Source organism: Dromiciops gliroides, chromosome 1, assembly GCF_019393635.1.
Source record: "Dromiciops gliroides isolate mDroGli1 chromosome 1, mDroGli1.pri, whole genome shotgun sequence".
NCBI classification, from domain to species: Eukaryota; Metazoa; Chordata; class Mammalia; order Microbiotheria; family Microbiotheriidae; genus Dromiciops; species Dromiciops gliroides.
In genome coordinates, this window is record NC_057861.1 from 43,248,432 (window position 1) to 43,274,446 (window position 26,015).

Sequence of the window (26,015 nt, forward strand, 5' to 3'; positions counted from 1 at the left end):
CAGGAAGAATTCCTGGAGGAGAAATAATAGGAATCTTTGGGTTGGAAGGATGTAAAAGGCCACTTTATTACAGAATTTGTGATAGGGAAGTGGAAAATTGGTGATAGTCTAATGTGTGCCCCAGATTTTTGGAGAGTAAATGGAAAATTTAGAGCAAGATAGGGGAGTTGCTATGACCTAAAATTTACAAGAAAAATTCACACAGAAGGAATGGAAAATTCTCAAGAATGAAATTTGGGGGGGGGGCAAGGGAATGAGGGTTAAGTGACTTGCCCAGGGTCATACAGCTAGTAAGTGTCAAGTGTCTGAGGCTGGATTTGAACTCAGGTCCTCCTGAATCTAGGGCCGGTGCTTTATCCACTTCTACTACCCAGCTGCCCCCAAGAGTGAAATTTTAAAGAATCAATAGACATGATTTCAAGGAAGAAAAAAAGGGAAAGTCTTCTAAAGAGATAAATGAGGATGTACAAAGAGATCATGAACCAACTTTAGATTTTAAAAAGACAGGTATAGCCTGATTGAGAAAATATACTAATACAAGGAAATTTAGAACCACAGAGGAGAAGCATGGATTTCCTCCTTTCCCAGAATTCTACCAGTCACTGATGTCATGAACTGAAGGGTTTCTGTGGGGAAATACAAGAAATTTAGTGAAGAAGGATAACAGAAGTTAAGTCAAGAGGATGAAAGTTGGGGCATTCTCTGTGTTTGATGCCATATAGACCTTGCAGAGTGAAAAAGCTATGCTTCTCTGCTTTTCTCCACAAAGATTTGTAGCTGCTGATGGAGGTATGGATGGGGCCAGGGTCATATAACTGACTGAGACCCTCCCCATCTCCTCCACTCCTATCTCCAAGTTGTAAAGGATGCATTGCCAATAACTGAGAAATTCCTCCAAGATCCTTTTGCCATCCTCCCCATAAGAGGGACAGACATCAAACAGGGGAAACTCTTTCTGTATCTGTCATCAGAAGCATTTTGCATTGGCTGCTATTATTTCCAATGAATTGTTACTAAGCATCCCTTTTTTTGTTCCTCTTCTCCCTTGTAATTTCTGTTTGTTCCATTACTACTTGTTATGTTTTTATGCCATTACTCTGTAAAATAACTTAGCAATTATATCTATATCTATGGCTGTCTTTATCAATTTAGAAATGTTGTCAAGAAAGGAAATGAGGCTGATTTGATATGACTTATTGATGAACCCATGTTGGCTCTTGATTTGACTTCTTTATTGACTTCTTTCCTTTCTTGTTTTCTCAGATCTCTTTGTCTCCCAATTCTTACTTTCTTCCATGTGTTCTAAATACAGCAACACTGGTCAACTTGCCCTTCCTTGAACACAACTCTCCACTTTCCATCTTTCCACTGTCTGTCCCCCATGTCTGGAATGCTTTGCCCCCATACCTTTTTTCAGGATTTTCCTGACTTCATTAAAGACAGCTTAAGTCCCACTTCCTGCAAGAGACCTTTCCCTGTACCCGAGCTCCTAAGGTCTTCTCTTAGATTACCTTCTACTGGCTCTATATATACCTAGTTATCTATCTATCTATCTATCTATCTATCTATCTATCTATCTATCTATCTATCTATCTATCTGTCTGTCTGTCTGTCTGTCTGTCTGTCTGTCTGTCTGTCTGTCTGTCTATCTATCTATCTATTTATCTTTATTTTTTACCTACTCTTTATTTTATTTAAAAATTTTTTTTGGTGAGGCAATTGGGGTTAAGTGACTTGCCCAGGGTCACACAGGTAGTAAGTGTCAAGTGTCTGAGGCTGGATTTGAACTCAGATCCTCCTGAATCCAGGGCCAGTGCTCTATCCATTGCACCACCTAGCTGCCCCAATTCTTTATTTTTTAATTTTAATTTTTCTCAGTTACAAGTAAAGATTTCTTTTGAGTTCCAAATTCTTCTCCCACCCTCCCTTCCCTCCCCCTCCTGAGGTCAGCAAGTAATTTGATATAGATGATACATTGCTATCATATTAAACATATTTCCACATTAATCAGAACAAAAGGGAAAAAATGCAAGAGAGAATAAACAAGAACAATAACAAAAAAGCAACAACAAAAGTGAAAATAGTACCCTTCAGTCTGCATTCAGACTCCATAGTTCTTTTTCTGGATGTGGAGAGCATTTTCCACCATAAGTCTTTTGGTATTGTCTTGGATCATTGTATTGCTGAGAAGAGTTAAGTCTATCACAGTTGATCAACAACACAGTGTTGTTGATACTGTGTACAATATCCTCTTGGTTCTGTTCGTTTCACTCAGCATCAATTCATGTAAGTCTTTCCAGGTTTTTCTGAAATCCATCTGCTTATCGTTTCTTACAGCACAATAGTATTCCCATTACATTCATATACCACAACTTGTTTAGCTGCCCCATATCCTAATTAGTAAATTCATCTAATCAAGCCAGAGACCTGACTTAAATAGGAAAAATTTCAATAGAAGTGTGAGCAGAGGCATATAATTCATGTCTATCTGGGCCTGAGATCCTTTGATGAATAAAGGTGTTTGGGACCTTTGCTATACTGGAAGTCAGTTGGAGGAACAGAAACATGGCTATAGGACAGACATGGGCTTCTTTTCTTGTAGGAGAGACTATTCTTTGGGTGGCCTGGGGCAGTTTGAGGTGAGCTGGTAGCAAGGCACACATTGCGGCAGGAAGCTTCAAGGGCCTGGTAGGATCTTTTCTTTGGCCTTATGAGTTTATGCTTCTCTTTAGACCTGACACCTGAAGGAAGGGACTTGGAGAAAGGCATTATCTAATTCAACATTCTCTGATGAAAGATTGATATGATAAGAGTCACCCTTCTAAAATGGTCACTGCTGAGATAGTGAGACTATGGAATAAGAGTCGAGTCAACAGTTGTGGTGCTTGTGGATTAGTAGAGAATTGGGTTGAGAGTAAAGCAGGGGAAGAAGTGGGTAGTGGACTCCAGAAAGAGACTGAGGTATGAGAGATCATTAGGTCAAAGAGTCAGATTTTGGGGAACTTTGATGTCATCTGGTCCAACCTTATTTTATGAATGAAGAAACTGAAGTCCAGAGAGGGCAAAGAACCTTTCCAAGGCCACACAGATATCACATGGAAGGCCTGGAAACCAAACGTAATTCCTCTTATTATAAATTCAGGATTCTTTCTGCTATTCCACAAGGCTTCCAAAGCTAAAAGATCTCCCCATTCCTCCTGAAGCCCTTGAGACTGATATGCTGTGAATTAGGAGAAATAGTTCTGAAGCTTGGGGGAGAGAGGAGTTCAAAGAAAAAAGGGTTATTTCTTTTGTTTTCATATTTTATTCTTGTTGGTTAATAGACCTACTCTTTTAAAAATGCTTATGAATATCATTGCTTACAGGAAATAGCAGGGGGAGCAGAGAATCGTGAGAGAGACACATGCCAAATTGCAGATGTCCTGAAGGGCTAGAATCTTGGGTGGGAGACCAAGGCATCATTGAGTGACCATTGTAGGAAAGATTGAACTGTGTCTAGGTTAGTCCAGAATTCAGGTCCTTATGTATCAATTTACTAAATATTGTTCTCTGCTCTAAATAATGTTGGTATTTGTTCTTTTCTACTCTAAATATCCTTTCCTCTTTGACAGTAGCTATATTTTCCCTTGGTTAGACCACATATGTTCAGTTCTGGGAGCCGTATTTTATGGAGGAAAATCTAGACGAGGGCGAGGAGAATGGTGAAAACTTTTCAATTCATGCTATAAAAGGATCAACCGAAGAAACAAGGGATATTTAGCTTAAATAAGAGAACCCTTGGTTGGATGGGTGAAAAGGGAACAAGCATTTAAACAGCACCTACTGTTCCAGACACCTCCCCTAACTCACTGGTTATCCTCAAGCTTGTGAAGATACCCCCAGCAGAATAGGTGTATGAGAACGATTTGTTCCAGTGGCCCTGAAGGTGCCTGAAACAGGCACTTATAACTTCATTAGACATCTAAGATGCCAAGGTCATTCACTGCATCGTGGACCATCACCAATCACTTTGACTTTTGTATTGCCATTGAACTTGGATGACTCTGGAAGAGAGAGTGAGGTTGAGGACTTTGTGCAACTCTGCCTCATTTTAATCCAATCCAGGAACAGGTTAAGACCACCCTATGATGTCATTTGTGCTCTTGGAAAATGGGCAAAGAAACAACAACAACTACAACTATGTGCCGGGCAATGTTCTAAGTGCTTTTGATAATTATTATCTCATTTGATCTCATTAGACATGATAACCGTCTTCGAGTATTTCAAGGGCTATCAGGGAGAAAAGGGATTAGAATTATTTTCTTTGGTTCCAGAAAACAGGGGAAATGAGTAGACATCGCAAAGAAACAAAATTAGGCTTGATGGCAGGAACATTTCTTAATGAGAGCTCTTCAAAAGTAGAATGATCTGCCTTGGGAGAGAGTGGACTTCCTCTCACTGGGAGTTTGAAGGCAAAGACTTTACTTGTTTGCTGTCTTGTGGAGATAATCCTTGTTCAGATATACCTTGGATTAGGGGGCTTCTAAGGCCCCTTCTAAATCTGAGACTTTGTGATTCTGATTCTGTGATCATAGCTTTTGTGCTGGAAGAAAACTTATAGTTTAGCATATTTTGTAAAGAGAGGCTTTTCATATTTTACTCTATCTCAGTATCAACAAAATTTCTATTTGAAAGGAATTTCAGAGGCCATATTGTTCAAATACTATGTGTAGTGTGAACTCTCTTAGGAATTCATACAGTTAACCACTAGGCAGTGCTACCAACCTCAGACCTGTTCCCATTCATCAGAGATAATTTCCGCTAGCTTCCCTTTCCCTCCCCACCTCCACTCTGTCCCAGTGTATTTCTTCCCCCCCCCCTCTATTCTTCTTTTTTTAAATAAAAAAAGATCTTTAAGACATAACAGAACCACTCTCAGGCCTTCCTAACTGGACTCCCTCTATGAACACTGATGATGACACGGTTCAGAGGGGATAAATATATCATCTCTCCATATTTGAACAACCTTATTTAGTCTTTTATCATTATTCATTTATGTTTACTTCTTATGTGTCTCTTCACTCTTGTGTTTATACTTCAAAGTTTCTCTACAACTCTGGTCTTTTCATTAGAAATGCTTGGAAGTCCTCTTTTTCATTAAGGATTCATTTTTTTTCCTCCTGCAGTATTATACTCAGTTTCTTTGGATAAGTTTTTCTTGGCTGTAAACCCATATCCTTTGCCTTCTGGAACATTATATTCTAAGTTCTGTGCTGCGTAAAAGTGGTGATTGCTAAATCATGTGTCAATTGTCTGAGGCTGGATTTGAACTCAAGTCCTCCTGAATCCAGGGCTGGTGCTTTATCCACTGTGCCACCTAGCTGTCCCTGTTGAGTTCTTTCTGCAGTGGATTAGCTTCATGACATTTCCCCTCTCTCCTTCCTTCATCCCACTGTCCCCCCTGAACAGAGATGTGGAGCTTCTGCTACATCAAAACCCATGGGGCACTGCTCACATGCTTCTTTCGCTCACTTGCAAAAAACTTCATGTCTGAGAAAATTGAGAGTCGGGAAGCTGGCTTAGATTATCCTCTCATTTAATGTGACTAATTATTCTAGACACTGGGGCTGCTTCTCTGGTTGTGTGCTCAGCCCACCCCTGCTCTACTCCCTCTGCACCTGGGAGAACTTTGAAACTATAATAAAGGTTACTTCCTAATGGATGCTGTGTGGCTTGAAACCTGAACATGCCATCAGCGAGCCCGGGGAAAGGCCCGTTGTGTACTTTGAAAAGTGCCTTTCCCAGAAACTTTCTCGGTGTTTTAAACAAGTGAATTGAATGCGCTAAATGTCTCAGATGAGAATCTACATTCTACTTAGCCAATGAACCAAGTCTTTTTGCTCTAATAGGAATAGCGAGTACATAGTGGTCGAACATCTTTGGCGGAGCTCTCCCAGAACAGTGATAGAAGGGGAGACCTGGGGAGGGTCTCATACAGAAGCATACAGAAGGGGAGAGAATTTGGAGTCAAAGGACCTGGGTTGGAATCCTGACTCTGTTACTACCTGCATGACATCAGACAATTCTCTAACCCTCTCTGGGTCTGAGTCCCTCGTTTCTAAAATTAGAGGTTAGATTAGACGACCTCTGAGCTCTTTTCTGATTCTACATCCATGAACAAGGCATAGCTCCCTGCATTCATCTTCTCCTACCACACAATGTCTGTCACTTTCACCTACTTGTCATAGTACCTAAAATCTCCCCTTTGGTGCTCCTTTCCATTGGGGAAAGTGCTGTCCTCTCTTTTGTTGTTCAGTTATTTCAGTTATGTCTGACTCTTAGTGACCCCATTTGGGCTTTTCTTGGCAAAAATACTGGAGTGGCTTACTATTTCTTTCTCTAGTTCAATTTACAGATGGGGAAATGGAGGCAAACAGTGACTTGCCCAGGGTCACACAGCTAGTAAGTTTCTGATACCGAATTTGAAGTCAGGTCTTTCTGACTCCAGGCCCACTGCCATCTGTCTGCTCACTATTCTTTCTAGGTTCCTAATTTAAAAAAAAAATCAATATATTAAAAAAAAATTGTATCACTTCCCATCCCTTCCCAGAAAGCATCTCTTATATTGAAGAATAAAAAGAGAGGGATAAAAAAGTTCAGCAAAACAAAGCAACATATCAGAAAAGTTTCACATTATATGTAGTGTTCTATACCTACAGTTCCCACCTCTGCAAAGAATAGAGTCGTGGGGGTTTCCAGGCTCCTTTTAAGAATGCTCCTCATGCTTTGAAGGGGTTCCACATTTGGTCCCCAGCACTGACTAAATACTCTCAAGGTTACTTAAAGACCACCTAAAAACTCATATTCAGGGGTTCAAATCTGGCTTCAGATACTAACTAGCTGTGTGACCCTGGGCAAGTCACTTCACTCTGTTTGCCTCAGTTTCCTCATCTGTAAAACGAGCTGGAGAAAGAAATGGCAAAGCACTCCAGAATCTCTGCCAAGGGCCCAGATGACCTTATCACGTGTGTTGTGTAAAGGTATGATCAGCTACAGTCGGACATGCTGTACCTTGACTCCAACATAGCGATATCATTTTGGTCCTCTTGGAGGAGGAAGGACAACAACCAACCAAGATAACATACAGACCGGATTTGATGGCCCCTGAGGTCCCTGTTCACTCTGAGGGTCTGAGATTATGTGATCTATGTCATCTCTCAGGGTGGTAGAGCCAAAGGGGAATGGGCAGATGGGATGAGAAATATAAGATCAGGGGTTTAGAAATGGGAGGTATCTTAGAGATAATCTAGTCCCTTCACCTCACTTTAGAGACAAAGTATTTGAGGCCCGGGAAAGTGAAGACTTGCTCAGTGTCACACAGGTAGTAAGTCCCAAAGGTAGGATTTAAGCCCAGTACTCCAGTGACAGAGCCAGTGAGTGGATTTAGAAATTTTAGGTATTATTGTGGAGTCAGGAAAAGCTACTGTGATACCATGGGACTCAGGGCCCCTAAGATTATTTTAAAAGCTTCTGAAACAAAGCCACCTCTTACTTATGACCAAGAAAAGCATCTGTATCCCGAGCACCGAGGTGCTAGCTGCCAGAGGGGTGATTTTGCATTCATGAATGTCTTCAAAGTGGATCGCTCTGCTCTTAATGGGATTAGTCCAGTGGGGCTCATATGTTATTTATCCAGTTAGAAGCTCGATATAATCAAATTTGTGAGCTCTTGCTGCTGCCTTTTACCAAGCAAAGCTCAATAATAATTCCCATCCTTTGTTAAAGGCTAATGGTGACATTGGCACGTCCCACTAAAGCCACTGTTTTCCACTTTTCTTGCCCTATTGAAATTTGGAGGCTGACATCAAGTCTGGCTGAATTGGAAATGTGGGTGCTCTTATTTTAGTGAATCTCCCTGAAGGCTCTGATTTGGACGCCCTTCAATGGCTCCTCATCAAGAAGTCCAAACTTCACTCATCATTCAAGGCATTCCATGACTCCAGTATCTGTCTCTGTGGTGTAAAAACCATAGTTTTAAAGAGGATTTTGCATTAAAATAGCCACTCTGCCACGTGGGTGGTTTGGGGCAAATCATTGGATATTTGGTCCTCAGTTTCCTCATCTGTAAAATGAGGCTGTTGCGGGGCAGCTAGGTGGCGCAGTGGATAGAACACCGGCCCTAGATTCAGGAGGACCTGAATTCAAATCCAACCTCAGACACTTGACACTAGCTGTGTGACCCTGGGCAAGTCACTTAACCCCAATTGCCTCACCAAAAAAAAAAAATGAGGCTGTTGTACTAGATGACCTCCAAGGTCCCTCCTGGCTCCAAACCTGGGATTCGATGATCCTTCCTTTTCAACCTTCTCTCATAACTAGAAATGCAGTATGGGCAGCAGTGTTAGTTTTTGGAGATAATTGTATCTACCTTACAGGGTTGTTACAACTCATGTACTTTCCCTCAGTGACATAGGATTATATTAATTGGAGCTATAAGAGATCTTTGAGACTATCTCACCCATGCATTCTGGTCATACCTTGGCCAAAATGGATTACTTGTTTTTCTCCAGAGAATCCTCATGCTTTCCCACCTCCATGCTTTTGCCCACACTCTTTGTTATCGTCATTTCCTTATTTGGAACAGGACCAATGACATCACCAGGTGATGTCTTGATTTATGTGTGAATTGGATTTAAGTGAGGCAGAGCTGTGCAGAGTCATCAGCCTCAGTCTCTCTTCCAGAGTCATTGGAGTCTAGTGGCAGGACAAAAGTCAGGGCAATTGGTGATAGTCTGGGATGCAGTGAGTGACCTTGGTGTCTTTGATGTCTGGCCAAGCTCTAAGTGCTCCACAGCACATGCTTCAGCTGCTCTCATGGCCATTAGAACAAATTGTTACCATCTACCCATTGCACCAAGGGAAGCCTTCATATGCTTGGGGTAGACACCCTGCTAACTCACCAAAGGGTTTGAGACCCCCTCAGTTAATCTTTTTTGTTTGTTTTTCTTTTTTGTGGGGCAATGAGGGTTAAGTGACTTGCCCAGGGTCACACAGCTAGTAAGTGTCAAGTGTCTGAGGCTGGATTTGAACTCAGGTCCTCCTGAATCCAGGGCCGGTGCTTTATCCACTGTGCCACCTAGCTGCCCCTCAATTACAGTTTCTTAAAGATCTCAGTGGAGAGCTGAAATGATGACCTGGCAAGGAGTTGACCTTGTCAAGAGTGGTACAGTGGTATGGACACCTCTGAGGTATCATCTACTTCCTGATTTACAATCCTTTGGCCCTGTGTTACATGGGGGAAACGGTCATTCCATATGCCTCCCTGGCACCCCTCTGAGCCACTGTCCTCCCTCCTCTTTCTTGTTTAACCTTTCTGATCTGTGAAACTTGTTCTGGGGCTTACTTGTGTATGAATACCCGTGAGGAGTCCCTGGCAGAATTGTGGGCCAGGCTGAGCACAGGAACTCGCTGCTGAGGGGAGGGGGGCTCTGCAGCTGAACTGGCTGCTCAGAACTGGCAAATAGAAGGTGGTACCAAACTTCAGCTTATAGTGTCTGGGCAACCTTCTGGTTCTCCAGATTCCTAGAGAGGACCCTCCTCTCCTTCCCTGTCTGACCTTCCCTGTCCCAAACAAACATGCGTGGCTTGATACCCACTCTATCCATGGGGCATCTTAGTGACAAACCTATCTATAACACACTGCAATGTGGTATTTCAGCCCCTATGTGGAGATCTGCAGTAGAAGGATGGCAGAAGTCTGCAGCAGTGCATCGGAATGGTTAAATTTTAAGTGTGGGCATTTATATCTTGGAAATTGGCAAATGCTACAAATCAGGGCTTGATTTATTGTTTTGTTGATTGCCTAATCTGAAGAACATGATGGAGAAGATGCTAGAGCCAGTTGTTAAATATTTACTAGCCTACCCGTAAGGCACTCTCACACTCCTCCAGACTTTTTGTATGAGTTTACTTGGTATTGAGAGGAAGTCTGGAGTAGTGGATAGAGGGTTAGCCTTACAGTTAGGAAGATCTGGGTTCAGGTTCTGCCCCTGACCCATACTGGCTGTGTAGTCCTGGGCAGATGGCTTAACTTCTCATTGCCCCTGGCTATTACAAGAATATCAGATAAGGGACTTATGGATAAGGATGATGAAAAAACAGGTGCAGAACAAAGTACATATGTTTTTTTCTTTCTTGGTGAAGCAACTGGGGTTAAGTGACTTGCCCAGGATCACACAGCTAATAAGTGTTAAGTGTCTGAAGCCAGATTTGAACTCAGGTCCTCCTGAATCCAGGGCTGGTACTCTATCCACTGTGCCACCTAGCGGCCCCCAGAACAAAGTATTAAGAAAACCCATGTGATCCTTTTTTTTTTTTAAACTTTGTGTTCCAATTTCTCTCCCCCCCCTCCATTCCTGAGGGGGATGGTTTCAGAAAATTCTGGGAGAACTTATACAAACTGATACAAAGTGAAGTGAACAGAAGCAGGAGATCGCTGTGCACATTAATAGCAATATTGTAAGCATGATCAACTGTGAAAGACTTAGCTACTCCGATCAATACAGTGATTCAAGAAAATTCCAGAGGACTCATGTTGAAAAATGCTATCCATTTCCAGAGAGAGAAGTGAACTCTGAGTACAAATACTTTTTTCACTTAATTTTTCTTGTTCCCCCCTCGCCTTTTTTGCAACATGACTAATATGGAAATCTTTTTTGCTTGACTTCACATTGATATCATATTGTTTGCTTTCTCAGTTGATAGGGAAGGGGCTGGAGGGAAGGAATTTGGAATCCAAAATAAAACAAAATATTTAAATAAAGTATAATTCTAAACAAACAAAAAAGAGAGAAAATCCATGTGACTTTGTCCTGTCAGATGTATCTTTGGTGGGCTTTTTCTTTTTTCCTTTATGTCTGTCTGTCCTGGTTGGCACAGAAATCTATCCCTTGATTTAGGCTTGAAGTGGGAGGCATTGTGTCTGATATGGGAGGGGGGAGTGGAAGGGGTGTTGTTAATAATGTAGATATAGGGAAGTTGACCTTCAAAATGCTTCATTAGCAGAAAGATGGCTAACTTTCTATTTCAGATACTCTGCGTCCTACATATTCCCACATTAATGAGGTTCTATAATAACATATTCTAGGTTAATCAGGCCTATGAGAAATGAAAATTCACAGATTTATTGACTCTTCTGTGAATAATGATATAATTGCAACGCATTTTATGCCTTTAAAAGCCTTTTTTCATCTATTATCTCATTCCTGTTGTGAGACCTAGGGTGGCCCAGAGGATAAGATGCATCCCTGCAGTCAGAAAGACATGGGTTCAAGTTATACCTCTGACACAAACTAGCCATGTGATCCTAGCAAGTCATTTAATCTCTCAGTGCCCCCAGGCTATATTGCAAATGAGAAGGCAGCTAGGTGGCCATAGTGCACAGAGAACAGGACTTGGAGTCAGGAGTCTTCCTGAGTTCAAATCCAGCCTCAGACACTTACTAGCTGTGTGACTCCAGGCAAGTCACTTAACCCTGCTCGCCTCAGTTTCCTCATCTGTAAAATGAGCTGGAGAAGGGAATGGCAAACCATCCCAGTATCTTCACCAAGAAAACCCCAAATGGGGTCACAAAGGGTTGGATATGGTTGAAAAACAACTGAACGATGACAACTCATGCTTCCAGGGACAGTGCTCTTTCCACTGGCTATTGTGTCTCCCAAGGGGAGCTCTTTTGAAAACATAAAAGTTATTTTATAGAAGTGAGCAGCTATTATCATTATTATCCTTACATTTTCTTAGGAAAATACCAGCTGAATGACAAATGATTATTTCACCATAATATGTACTATAAAGCATACTAAAGAGCCCTTCTTCCTCCTCCCTCTTTAAATTAAATAATGCCACACGATATTACATAATATCAGGGACAGTACTTTGGTGTGAAGTCTTTACTCTCCCAGAATGGGAAACTGTATCTGTTTTTCTTTCTTTCTTTCTTTCTTTTTTTAAGGCAATGGGGGTTAAGTGACTTGCCCAGGGTCACACAGCTAGTAAGTGCCAAGTGTCTGAGGCCGGATTTGAACTCAGGTCCTCCTGACTCCAGGGCCAGTGCTTTATCCACTGCACCATCTAGCTTCCCCTGTATCTGTTTTTCTTTAACCATCAATTTTGAAACTACTTCCTGCTCTGAAATAGTTTAGATCCTTCTCATGGAAGGCCCGATTGGTTTCTTTCTTTCTTTCTTTTTTTAAAAAATATTTTCCATTGATATCTTTTGTATTTACATCACCTAGATTTCTCCCTGGATCAAAAACAAATAATGATGAGTTTAGAAACATTTGTTCAGCAATTAGCACATCTCAGGCACTGTACTAAGCTTTTGGGATGTTCCAGAAAGTCTTCCCATGCAATAACGAATTTGTTTTTTAAAAGGAAAAAAGAAAAAGAGGGAGAAGAAGAGAAAATAATCAGCCAAAGCGATCGATACATTAAAAAAAAGTCTAAGAAGATATGCAATGTTTCATCCCCACGGACCTCTCACCGTGTAAAGGAGATGGGAAGGTGTTTTCTCATTGGAGTTACAGACATGTTCTTTGTAATTCTGTAACATCTGTTTTTGATTATTTTGGGGTTGATCGTTATTTGTTTCTATTACTTGGAAGCATATTCAAGAATCCCTCACTCCCTAAGCCACACATTACAAAATACTACGAAGGGGTCAGCTAGGTGGCGTGGTGGACAAAGCACTGGCCCTGGATTCAAGAGGACCTGAGTTCAAATCCAGCCTCAGACACTTGACACTTACTAGCTGTGTGACCCTGGGCAAGTCACTTAACCCCCATTGCCTTGAAAAAAAAAAGAAAGGAAAAAAAAACCCCTAAACCAAAATACTACTAGGTTTTGATGATGTTCAGTCATTTCAGTTGGGTCTGGCTTTTTGTGGTCTCTCAGCAAAGATACTGGAGTGGTTTGTCATTTTCTTCTCTAGCTCATTTTACAGATAAGGAAACTAAGACTGAGAAAGGTTAAGTGTCTTTTGTTGTTGTCGTTTAGTTGTTTCATTCATGTCCCATTGGGTGTTTTCCTGGCAAAGATATGGGGGGTAGTTTTAGCCATTTCCTTCTTCAGTTCATTTTTCAGATCAGGAAACTGAGGCACACAAGGTAAAGTGACTTGACCAGGCTCACACAACTAGAAAGTGTCTGAGGCTCATTTGAACTCAGGTCTTCCTGCCTCCAGGCCTGGCACTCTATTCCACTGCAACACCTAGCTGCCCCTTATAATATTAGGACATTGCTTTAATTTAATTTAGATATTCTATATCCTATGCAGGAGCAAAAACTGACTGTTGACCATTTGCCCTCTCTTTCTCTCCTGAATAAACCTTCTGAGAGCTTCTCTGCTTTCTCCCTTTGTGTCTCCCCCACATCCCCATCTGAGGGGAGAAGAATTTAGTTTATTACAAATCAAAGCTGGCTTGTTTGAAAGACTTTCTTTGTGGCCAGAGACCCACAGCTAATGATCTGGCTGAACCAACTTGTAGACAGTTACATAACTTGTGCTTGAAGTTTGCTGAAGTTGACTCTGACATGGTCCTCCCATGCCTGGTGCTCCCAGTGGAGCTGAGGCTCCCAGTGGTCCCACTCCATGTAGATTCAGAGGTACCTTTTTTTTTCAGGGCACTGAGGGTTAAGTGACTTGCCCAGGGTCACACAGCTAGTAAGTGTCAAGTATCTGAGGCTGGATTTGAACTTAGGTCCTCCTGAATCCAGGGCCAGTGTTCTATCCACTGTGCCACCAGAGGTACCTTTTAAAGTCCTCTGCCTATCCTACAGGCACTGAGGAATTCTCCATCGTTTATTCTGTTACTTGTGGCAACTTTGCCATAGTGGATAGAGAGCTGGCCTCTGCCTCATGAAGTGCTTCTGCTCACCTAAGCTGCATGACCCTGGGCATGTCTTTTCCCTCCATTAGATTACGAGCTTCTCAAGGACAGGAACTGACTTTTGCCTTTCTTTGCATCCTTGGCACTTAGCACGATGCCTGGCACATAGGACACACTTAATAAATGTTTGCTAACTGACTTACTCAGCCTCTCGGTGCCCTTAGGTGACTCTAAGCTAAGTGGTACGGTGGATGGAATGCTGGACTTGAAGCCAGGAAGACCTGAGTTCAAATCCTACCACAGATATGAGCTGGGTGACACCGTGCAAGTCCCTTAACCTCTCTCTGCCTGCAATTCTAATCTAGGATCCCTCTCTGGATTTCACTTTCTGTTGCTGTAAGATGAGGTATTGGATCAGAGGGCCTCCAAGGGCCCAAGTGTGGTTTGCAGGGCGTGGCAAATTGGAGCGCTCTACACCCATATGAGAAATAGGGAACTTTGAAGAAGGAAAGGATGCCATTAGATAAACATATGATAGAAAAAGAAGAGGGGCCTGTCACTGAGGGAGAGCGAGGGACAACTGGTATATTCAGGGTGCGGGACTCACAACGTCAGGAGATGGGGCAGCTAGGTGGTGCGATGCAAAGAGCAAGGGCCCTGAAGTCAGGAAGACCTGAGTTCAAATCTGGACTTAGACACTAGCTGTATGACCCTGGGCAAGTCACTTGACCCCCTATTGCCTCAAAAAAAAGTCAGGAAAAAATGAAGGAAGCCTCCAGCATGTGGGACAGCCCCACTGAGGCACATGTAGGGGAGGACCCAGGTGGCAGTGGTGCAGGAGGGGCGTGCATGAATGGGAGGACACATCTGAATCAATGACGTCATTGATTCATTGGGGTATTCCATGATCCCATATTTCTTTCCTTTTTCGGGGGGGTGGTGGTGAGGCAATTGGGATTAAGTGACTTGCCCAAGGTCACATAGCTATTAAGTGTCAAGTGTCTGAGACTGGATTTGAACTCAGGTCCTTCTGAATCCAGGGCAGGTGCTTTGTCCACTGTACCACCTAGCTGCCCCTGATCCCATATTTCTTAGATGCCATGACTGTGACAGGGAGGAGGAGTGTATGAGAAGGGGTGCTATGCTATCTCAAACTGAGTGCCCCTTTATGAATTAAGCTTGTTCATTTGGGAGATGGGAGAATAGGGAACGAGTACTTGAGTTTATGAGCATATGTGCGTGACTTTGTGCTGTATTGCTGGGAGCCCCTCGGACCTCGTCACTTCTATTGGCAATGGGGTAGGGGCTAAGTGGGCCCCTCTTCTTTCTTGTGTGAGGGGCGAGGGTGCCTGGGGCCTGTGAAGCTGTGGGCTCCCTCAAAGAGGAGCAGCATCATCCTCGAGGGCCTGTCAGAGATTTCTGCTGAGAACAGCTCTGGCCAAGCTCCAGGGGGAAAGGAACAGTAAATAAATCATCCAACCCCTTGCTGAGATTTCCAATCCTTTCCATGGCAAAGGGATTCCTATGACAGAATCATTAGTTATGCCCCCGTTTTCCTTCGGGATACAGAGGAAATGCATTTATCAAGAGGGGCCCCTATGTCACGCTGCATAGTGATCATGGGGGGGCACACAAACACACCCGTGAACCCATGCAGACACATTACAAACATACATACACACACCTCCCATGGGGGCAATAAATGTACTCTGTCTGCCAAAAAATATTTCTATCTTTTCGTACTCCCCAGATATAGTCATACACCAGGGGTTCGTTCCTTGTCTTTCCCTTGTCACTTCTGATGACCTGGGAAAGAAAATATTTCCTTACACTTATTAGCTCCGTGACTTCAAGCAAGCTGCTTATGTCTTTGAGCCTCTATTTCCTTCTCCATAAAATGGGGTTAATCATTCCTGTGTTTCTATCTCAGGGTTGCCATGTGTAGTTATGTAGTTGGAAGAGAGCTACATTTGGAGTCGAAGAATCCTGGCTCCATTATTTATTCCCTGTGTGACCTTCAGTAAGTCACTTTATTTCCCTGGGCTTCAGTTTCCTTTTTTTTTTTTTTTTGCAGGGCAATGAAGGTTAAGTGACTTGCCCAGGGTCACACAGCTAGTTAGTGTCAAGTGTTTGAGGTTGGATTTGAATTCAGGTCCTCCTGAATACAGGGCTGGTGCTTCATCCACTGCACCATGTAGCTGGCTCCAGCCTCAGTTTCCTTTTGTATAAAATGAGACTAGATGGCCTCTGAGGTGATGTAACTTTGTAAACTTTACAGCCTGCATAAACATCAGCAATGCTTAGTATTGTCATTATTATTATTCTAGGATATTTGTATTTCTTTATTTTTTAAAAAATATTTTTATTTTATTAAATATTTTCCAATTACATGTACATTTTTTTTGGTGGGGCAATGAGGGTTAAGTGACTTACCCAGGGTCACACAGCTAGTTAGTGTCAAGTGTCTGAGGCAGGATTTGAACTCAGGTCCTCCTGAATCCAGGGCCAGTGCTTTATCCCCTGCAACACCATTTAGCTGCCCCCTACATGTAAATTTTTAAACATTTATTTTTAAAAATTTTGAATTCCAAATTCTCCCACACCTTCCTCATCCACCGAGAAGGTAAGCAATATGATATTGATTATATGTGTGAAGTCATTCAAAACATTTCCAAGAAAAATAAAGTTTAAAAAGGATGCTTTGATCTGTACTCAAGGTTCATCAGTTTTCTCTCTGGTGGTGGAAAACATTTTTTTCATATTTAAAAAAAAATAACATTTCCCCCCAATTACATGTAAAAACATTTTAAACATTTTTTTTCCTTCAAAATTTGAGTTCTAAGTTCTCTCCTTCCCTGGTCTTGGGATTACTACTATTAACAACAACAGCAGCAATAAGAATCATAATGGTGTGTATATAGTGCTTTAAAGTGTGCAAAGCACTTTACACACATCGTCTCCTGTGAGCCATACAGTGGAAAGAGAAAGATTTGTGGCTACAGGGGCTGAGTCCAGATGCCAGCCCTGCCACTTGTCACTTGGGTGACCATCGACAAATCATCTAACCCACTCTGGACGTCATCTTTTTTCTCTATAAAATTATCGAGGGTAGAATGAGGGGCAAGGAAAATAGGTGACCTCTTAAGTTCCCTCCTTTTCTCAATCTAGGATCCTAACAACCCTTTTGAGGTAGGAACTTCAGGTATTATTATAATCCAATTTTACAAATGAGGACACTGCAGGTCAGAGAAAAGGGAGCTTTCCTAGGGTTAAACAGTTAATGTCAGAGGTGGGATTCAAATCCGGGTCTTTGTGACTCTTAGCCACAACCTATCCACTATGCTAATTCAAGTCAACAAACATTTGTCTAGCACCTACAATGTGTGCTAAGTTCTGGGGATAAACAAAAAGCAGGTGGAAAGTTTAAGCTCCTAGGACCCACTCCCCTTCTTCCTTTCTATCCCCCGTCTTCACACACTCTAGGCCCCAAGGGGAAGGCTGTTCTAGGGTCTGTTAAGGAATTAGAGTCTAGACAAAATTAGAAATCATGCACCAATCCAAGACAATTCCAAAGAACTCATGATGGAAAATGCTCTCCACATCCAGAAAAAAGAACTGTGGATTCTGAATGCAGATTGAACCATACTGTTCCTACTTTTTTTTCTTTTTTGAGGTTTTTCCCTTGTGTTTTGATTCTTCTTTCACAACATGACTAATGCAGAAATATTTTCAAGGTGATTTTACATATAAAAACAAAACAAAACAAAAGAAATAGTGCACCAAAGTGGATAGCATTCTGGGAAGATGGCAGAGTAAGTCAGAAATTTCCAGGTTCTCCAGATATCCTCCACAAACAGAAAGAAAATTGCCAAGAAATGAACAAAGAGCAGAAAAAACAAAGGGTTATTAGAAATATAATTACGTTCCACCTTGACAAAGACTAGTGGCCAGGGAATGAGAAAATCCTGAAATTTCAATTGTTTGGAACGTATTGATTGATTGATTTTCCTCCCTTGGTCTTGACATTGGCTCATCCACTGGGAAGCACTTCTGAAGGAACTTGGGGAAAGCAGCATGAATGGGAGAGCTGGCCATCAATGTTTGCTGAGGAATTAAATATGTATATTCAGGGGGTAATTATTTACACATAAATGAGTGGCCAAATGAGCTGGAACTTGATCTGGAAGATGGATGTATAATTAAAAAAAAAAAGATCCACTTCCTCCACATGAAACATGTCCTTTCCTGAATTAATTGCTTTAATTTTAACAGATGTGCATATAATTAGAAGGTGTCAGAGCTGAATAGGTCAGCATTTCCCCTGCCTTGTCAAGGAAAACTATCATCAGAAATATTTCTCAGAATCCCAGAAGCAAATAGTTGGAATAGTTTTGTCAAAGACAAAATTCAGAACTGAAAAGGATATTGGAGACCTAGGAAAGAGGGGGTAATTTTGAAGTTAGATTGTCCACACTAGCTTTCTATGGGGGGGAGGGTTTCCGATATTCCCTGGCCAACTACCTGGATTCTCCCATGCCTTTGGCTGTGTAGACACATGTACTGACTGGATTTTTTTTTTTTTTTTAGTGAGGCAATTGGGGTTAAGTGACTTGCCCAGGGTCACACAGCTAGTAAGTGTTGTGTCTGAGGCCGGATCTGAATTCAGGTCCTCCTGACTCCAGAGCTGGTGCTCTATCCACTGTGCCACCTAGCTGCCCGCTGGCAAATTTTTAATAACTGGCTTGGGGAGTGGAATTTGGCACAATGCATTAGAGTCTAATCTGCCTTATTAACATTTTTTTCCTCCAACTATCTTAAGTCTACACAACAACAAATCAATAGACCAAACTCCAACACTATGTAATTCTTTGCAGTAGGATGGATTTGGAGGAGACCGCAGGAAGAGGTGAGTTGCAAGAGGGCATTAGGTTTTCAATTAATGGCCCTTTTGTAGTTCTTGTCCAGTTTTGTCTGACCCTGGCATTTTCTTGGCAGAGATAATGGAGTGATTTATTATTTCCTTCTCTGGCTCATTTTACAAATGAGGCAAACAAGGTGAAGTGACTTGCCCAGGGTCACACAGCTAAGAAGTATCTGAAGCTGGATTTGGACTCATGAGGATGAGTTTTCCTGATTCCAAGTCCAGAGCTCTATGCACTATGGCGCCACCTGCTTGCGCTGCCATAGGTTTGGCTCTAGGTGATGGTTGCTACTTGTGATCTTGGTCAAATCCCTTTTCCTGTCTGGGACTCAGGTTCCTAAACTGTAAAATTAAAAGGTTGACTTAGATGAAGGCTCCAAGGTCCATTCTGGTTTCAAAGGTTTGGGTGTAAGGAAGACTGAGGATTTCTGAGAACCTGTCTGGGTGGCATCAGTATCAGTGTCCTTGGGTTTAAGAAAGTACCATTTTCTTTGAAGTCAGGGGAATGGACAAAATGATCTGTGGCAATGACCATTCATTGGCTGCTGGAGCCTGGGCTTCTGGGCACTAAGAACTTTCTAAAAGTCATTTTAGAAGGGTTTAAAACATTAACAGACACAAAGGATTCTGGGAGATGAGCACAGATGGGAGCAGAGCTCTGGATGCAGGAGTAAATGTCATTTTGATATAACAGAGATGGATGTCTAAAACCCTGTCTAGCAGCCTGGGCTGTTAAAGGTCAGAGTGTGCTAGGAGCATTGTTTTGGGCTAGTTTTATCCCTGGCTGCTAGCTTTTGGAGGGGACTGGGGCAGACAGGGCTCTGCTGGGGGACAAGTGACATTTGCTCTGCCCAATTCAGGTTGGATTTCTTTGTTCTTTTCCAAATTCAACTGGGAAAGGAGAGAAAGGTCAGGGCGTGGTGGCAGCTGGACATACATCCCTTCCTTCAAGTTCTATATCCCATGAGCCTGGCTGGGGCTGGGGGTGAACCTTTGGCAGGCCCGGGGCCATGGTGCTCTCTAGAGAATCTGGGAAGACAGAAGGGAGGGACACATAATTCTAGGGTGAAAGCTGCCAGGTTTTCTCTGGCACTAAGAAGCCTGAGTTTTCTTGCCCTAGTCTTTCCTCATTTTTATTCATCCTCCACTCAGTTGCCAAAGCGATTTTCCTAAAGTGCAGGTCTGATCATGTGACACCCCTACTCACTAAACTCTAATGGCTCCCTATTACCTCCAGGAGCAAATAGAAACTGCTCCATTTGGCATTTAAAGCCTTTTACAACCTCGCTCCTTTCTGCTGGTCGCATCTCTCCGTGTAGAGGAGCCGGGCAGACTGCTATCCGGAGAGTTGGGATCATGGGTAATGAAAGTACTATGGAGGGGCAGCTAGGTGGCACAGTGGATAGAGCACCGGCCCTGGATTCAGGAGGACCTGAGTTCAAATCTGTCCTCAGACACTTGACACTTACTAGCTGTGTGAACCTGGGCAAGTCACTTAACCCCCATTGCCCTGCAAAAACAAACCAACAAAAAAGAAAGTACTGTGGAGAGACACTGGAGGCTGTGTAGACAGTCTGTAAGGGCTTCCAGGCAGCTCACCATGAGGTGAATGGTAGCCTCTTTGACTGCCTACATCGCCAGAATTGGAAACCCTCCCCAAAACCCAAGCCGATCAGAGCTCACCATCTTTCTCATCCATTCTGCTTCCTATGGGTTTGATTTCTTCCCTGATAGCATCTGGCAAGGACTATGCTGGAAGCAAGGCAAGGTCTTGGGCTTTCTCTCTTCTATGGCCTCATAAAAATGAGTCTTTGTCTTTTAGGTCTCTGTTCTTTTCCATTTTAGGTGAGGGAGATGAATCTGGAAGCTCCAACCTCGTGGATTTCAAAAGGTCAGGGGAGTCCCTGGCTGCCCCACATGCCTGGAACTCTTTTCCTGCTCACCTCTGATACTTAGCTTCCTTAGCTTTCTGTAACCCTCAGCTCAGATCTCACCTTCCCCAGGAGGTCTTTCCCATCCCCTGCCGCTGCTAGGGAATTCTTTTTGATACTACTGGCTATTGTCTCTTTCTCTCTGTCTGTCTCTGTCTTTGTCTCTGTCTCTTGTCTCTGTCTTTGTCTCTGTGTCTCTCCTCTCTGCATCTCTCTGTCTCTATCTCTTTCTCCCCACTCCTGAGAAACTGGAAGGGAGTTAGCCTTTGACTCTCCTCAGGTATGGGGAAGTCTCAGGATATAGTTTCAAGTCCATGATCCAGAAGGTGTCACTGTCCTCACACAGCTGGACAGCTGGCTGAACTTTCCTGTCTACCTCTTTCCAGCCACCCCTCCCTCCCTCCCTTCTTTCCCCCAACCCCCCCCCCTTCCAGGTAGCCCTGGGGAAACATTCAGCAACTTGCAAAGGAAAAATGTCCACCTGGCATTTCCACTTTATGTGCCAGAGTCAAGCTTCAGACAGAGCCCCAACCCGAGGAGTCGTGTTCTTCCTGATTTAGCCATTTAGTTGAAAAATAAAATTTAATGTTTGCTCATAAAAGGTTTCTGACAGCCCTTGGCCCAAGATTCATGCCAGAGGAGTCAGAGGGAGAAGGAGCCCTCTCTAAACAAGATTCCATAGGCTAGAGGAGGGGTATGGTGGAGAGCGAGACAGAGAGGAAGAGGAAGAGACAGAGAGACAGAAAGAGACAGAGACAAGAGGAGGGTGATGGATGGAGAGAAAGAGAGAAAGGAGAAGAGAGGAGGAAAAATGAAGGGAGAAGGAGAAAGAAGGGGATAGGGAAAGAGAAATAGAGAGGAGAAAATAGGAGGGAGAGAGAGTGAGAGCGAGAGCAAGAGAGAGAGAGAGAGAGAGAGAGAGAGAGAGAGAGAGAGAGAGAGAGAGAGAGAGAGAGAAAGAGAGAGAGAGAGAGAGAGAGAGAGAGAGAGAGCTCTTTGTCATTTCCATCTACTGCTCCTGGTTCAGCTTCTTGTTGCCTCCACCCCCTGCTCCTGGCGTCCCCACGAATGGATCATCTGTGATTAGGGATATGTGCAGAGGGCTCAGAATTTAGAGTTCATCTATTCCAACCCCTTCTTTTACCAGATGAGGTAACTGAGCCCTAGAGGAGTGAATGACTTGTCCAAGGTCTCACAGACAGAAGACAGGAGAATGAGGATCATAAAACCATAGACAGAGATGAAGGGATCTCAGAGGCAATCAAGTCCAATAATCTCATTTTACACATGAGGAAACTGGCCGAGAATGATTAATCAATTCCTTTAAGGTAACACAGCTAGTAATTAGCTGAGTAGGATCTGAACATGGGTCTTTCTGACTCAAAATTCTTCACTCTTTCCATGGCAAAATCAGCACAAATGAAACCTAGACCAGGAATAAAGAAGGGTGGTGATGGTGGTAAGGATGGAGGGAGCTCAGAGGGCGGGGTTTGCACAGTCTGGCCAGTGATCCCTCACTAAGGCATCATGTGTACAACAATGCAAGTCATTACTTATAGACTGGCCAGCATGACATGTCCCTTGACAGGCATCTCCCCAGGACCAACTCCTGCTATAGTTGACATGTAAAGAAAGAGAAGTTTTTCCACCCCAATAAATCATAGACCAGCATGCTGGATGGAGTTCACCTTCCCCAAGGACATGAGCAATTTTTCCCTTGGCCAACTGTGGAAATGAGAGGCATTAACCTGGGTTGGATTGAGTGAGTGGATTTCTTAGTTTCTAAATAATAAAGTCAGCAGCCTCCATGGTTGGATCCCTGGGGTTTGGTGCAATTACTCAGATACCTTGTCCACTGAATCTTTTGTATGGTGGTGGTGTGGGGGATGGTCTCCCTCCTAAGCTGGGAAAATCCTTCCTGCAAACCAGTGTCAACTGGGGTCCAAGGCATAGAACAAGGATTTCACAAGGATTGGTCTAATCTTAGAACTTCACCTTGGCAAGGTTAAGGGAGGGGAACAAGCATTTATTAAGCACCTAGCATGTACCATGCATTGTGCTAAGTGCTTTACAAGTATTAGTAATAATTTAACAATTTATACAGCACTTACTATGTTCTTGGCATTGTCCCGGCTTTACAGTTGTTATCTCTTTGAAGAAAAAATCATAAATAAAAATCACAACTTTTTTGCTCATTTTTCCTCACTCTGGAAACTCCAGAATAATCGTGCCCCCCACTCTAATAGAATAGAAGTTCCCTGGGAACCAAGATTGTCCATTTTTATCTTTGTAATCCTAGCATCTAGCCTAGTCCCTGGCACATAGGTGGTACTTAATAAGTGTTTGTTGATTGATTTATTAATTGATTTAATTTAAAATAATTTAATTTAATTTAAATAATTTAATTGATTGATCAGGGCAGCTAGGTGGCACAGTGGATAAAACACTGGCCCTGGAGTCAGGAGGACCCAAGTTCAAATCTCACCTCAGACACTTACTAGCTTTGTGATCCTGGGCAAGTCACAACCCCAATTGCCTCAGATATATGGGGCCATCTCCAGTAGGCCTAATGTACATCTTACCACTGGAGACAGATGGCTTCGGAGGAAAGAGCGAGACTGGTGAAATTGCACAGTCCTCTCTCACTTAAATCCAGTTCAGTGCAAATCATGACATCGCCCTGATCTCTTGGTCCTCTTTGAGAATGAAAAACTAGATTGCTATATATGTGAGTAAAAGGATCTCCAGTTCCTGCACAAGCATTAGAGTATATTGGAAAGAGGACACCCTTTATTTCACACATAGACATAGATATCACATCCTGATAGAGGCATTTCAGCACCCTAACTCAAAGAACCTTGTATTGGCAACATTTCCAGGCCAGTGCTGGTAGTCATCATCTTAGGAAACAACAGCTGGGGAGCTGCAGCCTGGACAGCTCCTGCAGGTGCTACAGCCACAGCTATTGAAAACCCAGTGAAGCAACTTCTTGTCGTCAAAGTCCTTGGCATTGACTTATGTTTCAACATCATAAACTGACATGATTTTATCAGAGGAAATGACAATTAATAAGACTTTTCCATCTGACCTGCAGCTGAAACCTTCCATGTGTTGTCTCCCTAACTAGAATGTGAGCTCCCTGAGGGCAGGGACTATCTTACTTTGTATCCCAAGTTTTTTTGCACAGTGCTTTGCACCTAGTAAGTGCTTAATAAATTCTTCATTCACTCATTGACAGGATGCAGAACATCCAGAATAAACAATAGCCTCCAAACACCTTAAGCTGGGCAGTTTCTCTCTCTCTCTCTCTCTCTCTCTCTCTCTCTCTCTCTCTCTCTCTCTCTCTCTTTCTCTCTCCCTCCCTTCCTTCCTCCCTCTCCCTCCCCCCTCTCTGTCCCTCTCCCTCTCCCTCCTGCCTTCCCTCTCCCTCTCTTTCCCTCCCTCTCCCTCCTTTCCTCTCCCTCCCTCTCCCTTCCTTCCCCTCCCTCTTTCCCCCTCTCTGTCTCTGTCTCTATTTCTGTGTCTCTCTCTGTGTATCTGTGGTGAGGGGGCAGGTTCTCCAGTATGGGCTACCATCCCCTCCCTTGACCAGTTACTCCTCCTTTGTAATCCCCTCCTTCCCCCAGGCTTGTTGTTTATTTATGGTTTTCCATTTCTGCCCTTTTCTTTTCACATACAAATGCTTGGTTATTAATGGACTCTGACAGCTCTGTCATATGTTTCTGGATAAATATATTGCTATAATTAACTTAGAGTTTCAATTTGATTTGAAAGATGCTGGATTTCCCCAAGCTGCTGGAGATTGTTACTGGGAGCTTAGCTTGGTGGCCTCCATGGCCTGGGCCGCTGAGTAAGTAGCCACGTGGCCCAGACAAGTGGAATTTGAACTGCTGAGCTAGATGAGCATTGGAGATGCAGTGGCAGGAGAGATGGGGGCCTGGAGGTGGGGCGGGGAGGGGAGAAATTCGGTCTTCCCGGATCCGAAGGCTGACCTGAGGCAGAGCTGAGCAATCGGTGTGGATGATGGGGATCTGTTGCTGGACGTTGCCTGCTGGCTGTGGCTAAGGTGTGTGACCGCAGACCCCTGCCTCTGGGAGGATCTGCCTCCAGCTCATGTGTCCTGCGGGGCAGACAGAGCTGGGTCTTGGCCCTCTCCAAGCCTATCCCCAGAGGGCCTGACTTTGGCGCTGCCCGTTTTAGCATCTTTTTGCTTTGATTGCTCATCTGTCCCTTTGCTCGTTTCAGATTCATTTACTCACACTGTGCTCTGCAGAGCTCGCTCTCCGGCTCCACGGGGGCTGATGCAAGAGATTGAGAAGACACCCACCAGGGTCTCATGAGTTAGTTTAATTGGGGAGAGAAAACAAAAACCTTCAACTGGAAACAACCCGAACCCAACCAGGGTCATTAAATGAGTTAACATGTGAAGCATTTTGCAAACCTAAATGTGCTATGTAAATGCTTCATTGATATAAATGCAGGCTCTCCACTGAATGACAGAGCGTGGAAGGCTGGGTTAAGTCCAAGGGGGATCACACTTTCATTGTGAAACATTGAGAGGGGAAAGAAGGGTCACTTAATGGGTCAGTCAGCCAGTTAACTGGCTACCAGGCGATAGAATGTTGGACCTGGAGTCAGGAAGACCTGAGTTGAAATAATGCCTCAGCTACTCATGACCTTATAAGATATTAACTTATAACCTCTCCCATCCTCAGTTTCCTCATCTGTAAAATAGGTGTAATACATAATAGTACCTATCTCCCAGGGTTGTTGTGAGGCTTCAACCAGATAATACACTAAAGCTCTTTGCAGATTTTTTTTTTTTGGGTGAGACAACTGGGGTTAAGTGACTTGCCCATGGTCACACAACTAGTAAGTGTCAAGGCTCTGAGACCAGATTTGAACTCAGGTCCTCCTGAATCCAGGGCAGGTGCTTTATCTACTGCACCACCTAGCTGGCCCATCTTTGCAGATTTTAAAGCTTTATCGTGAATCAGTTAATAAACATTTATTAAGTGTGTACTATGTGCCAAGCCCAGTGCTAAGCACTCTGTTTCTGTGCCTATCTCTATCATCTAGATTTATGTTGTTTTATTGTTTCAGTCATGTTTGACTCTTTGTGACTGATTTGGGGTTTTCTTGGCAAAGATACTGGAGGGGTTTGGCCATTTCCTTCTCTGAGGCAAACAGGGTTCAGTGACTTGCCCAGGGTCACACATCCAGTATGTGTCTGAGGCCAGATTTAAACTCAGGTCTTCCTGCCTCCAGGTTTGGCTCTCTATCCACTGAGCCACCTACC